Source organism: Chrysochloris asiatica, unplaced genomic scaffold (assembly GCF_000296735.1).
Source record: "Chrysochloris asiatica unplaced genomic scaffold, ChrAsi1.0 scaffold00061, whole genome shotgun sequence".
NCBI classification, from domain to species: Eukaryota; Metazoa; Chordata; class Mammalia; order Afrosoricida; family Chrysochloridae; genus Chrysochloris; species Chrysochloris asiatica.
The window spans coordinates 16,497,080-16,498,903 of record NW_006408579.1 but is presented as its reverse complement, the minus strand read 5'-3'; the positions used below and the strand labels follow the sequence as shown (position 1 = coordinate 16,498,903).

The 1,824-nt window shown below is 41.7% G+C and overlaps 1 pseudogene; it reads left to right on the top strand.

Annotated features, from left to right (window-relative positions):
- Positions 1 to 548: 548 nt before the first annotated feature.
- On the top strand, positions 549 to 1,396 carry LOC102820137 (annotated as a pseudogene).
- Positions 1,397 to 1,824: the final 428 nt, after the last annotated feature.

Below are 1,824 nucleotides of genomic sequence, written 5' to 3'. Positions count from 1 at the left end.
TTGTTGTAATATTTGGCTTTATCTTCTTGAGCTGATCTTTGAAATTTTCTGTTCAGCTCTTGTACCTCCTCATTTCTTCCATTTGCTTTAGCATCTCTGTGCTGGAGAGCAAGTTTCAGAGTCTCTTCTGACATCCATTTTGACCTTTTCCTTCTTCCTTGTCTTCTCAATGATTTTTTGCTTTCTTCATGTAACCCACTACACCACCAAATTTCCTTAGATTGGGAGGTTTGACTTGATTTTAAAAACCCATCAGGACTTTGATGGTTGAGGATCACTGCTGAAAAAGACCATGTTTTCTTTGTATGTCTATAGATTGTTAGTACCTTTGAATAGTTATATAACATGAGACTTTAAGGATTCTGACACATTTGGGAGCTCAAGGACATAAAAGTTTTGTGTCTATGGTTTCTTCCTGGAGTCAAGCAGGAGGACCCCTCTTCTTGTTTTCATCTGGTTAGCCGAAGCTTCTGAATTCTCTGATAGCTAAATAATTAAAGATAACTTTTTGTGCCCTAAAAAAGAATAGCTCTTTCCCATCTTGGAAGATGGCAGATCAAAAGGCTGAGAAGCTGGCTACCAAGGAGAGGCCTGAAGTCAAAAAAGTAGATGCCAGTGGCAAAATTAAGAAGGCTAACCTCAAGGGCAAAATACCCAAGCAAGGGAAGACACACTGCAGCCAAAATCCTGTCTAGTTCAAGGAATTGGCAGGTATTCCCAGTCAGTCATATATTCCAGAAATGCCATGTACAAGAGGAAGTATTCAGCTGCCAAATCCAGGGTTGAAAAGAAGAAGGAGAAGGCTCTTGTTTCTGTCACAAAGCCAGTTCGAGGTGACAAGAATGGTGATACCTGAATGGTTAAACTGTGCAAAATGCCCAGGTATTAACCAACTGAAGATGTGGCTCAGACGCTGTTGAGCCACGGCAAACAACCCTTCAGTTAGCATGTCAGAAGACTGTGGTCCAGCATCACTCCTGGGACCATTCTGATCATCCTCACTGGGCGCCATAGGGGAAGAAAGTGGTTTTCCTGAAGCTGGCCAGTGGTTTGTTCCTTGCGACTGGACCTCTGTCCCTCAATTGAGATTGTCTACTTAGAACACTCAAGAAATTTGTCATTGCCACCTCCACCAAAATTGATATCAGTGGTGTGAAGATCCCCAAACATCTCATCGGTGCTTATTTCAAGAAGAAGTAGCTGCAGAAGCCCAGACACCAAGATCTTTGACACTGAGAAAGAGAAATATGAGATTATAGAGCAGCTCAAAGTGGATCAGAAAGCTGTGGACTCACAAATTATGCCAAAAATCGAAGCTATTCCTCAGTTCCAAGGTTACTTGTGTGCTGTGTTTGCTCTAACAAATGGAATTTATCCTCACAAATTACAATTCTAGATTTTTGACAAAATGTAGGCTCTTTGTGGTGCTGACCTTTTATTGAAAAATATAACACACTTCCAAGTTTTGGGATTTTTCAGATAAAGTGGTATGTTTTTACTGTTAAGTGCTATTGCGTCAGTTCTGACACATAGTGGCCCAGTACAGGGTTTCTGAGGAGCAGCTGGTGCGTTTGAAAAGCTGACCTTGTGGTTCACAGTCCAGTGCTGAAAATACAGTGCAACAAGGACAAGGTATATACTTGGGGCATTTTTCATGGTACACTCAGGGCAAGAAAATAGGAAAATGGTAGTGTCTGGCAAGAAAGCTGCTCCTTTCTCAACCAGTACTCTAAAAAGGCCCATCTGAGTCAATAGGACACTGGTGTTTGACTACCAGTGAGCAGAACAAATTGGAGAGGATACACACATGGCCATTACATTCAG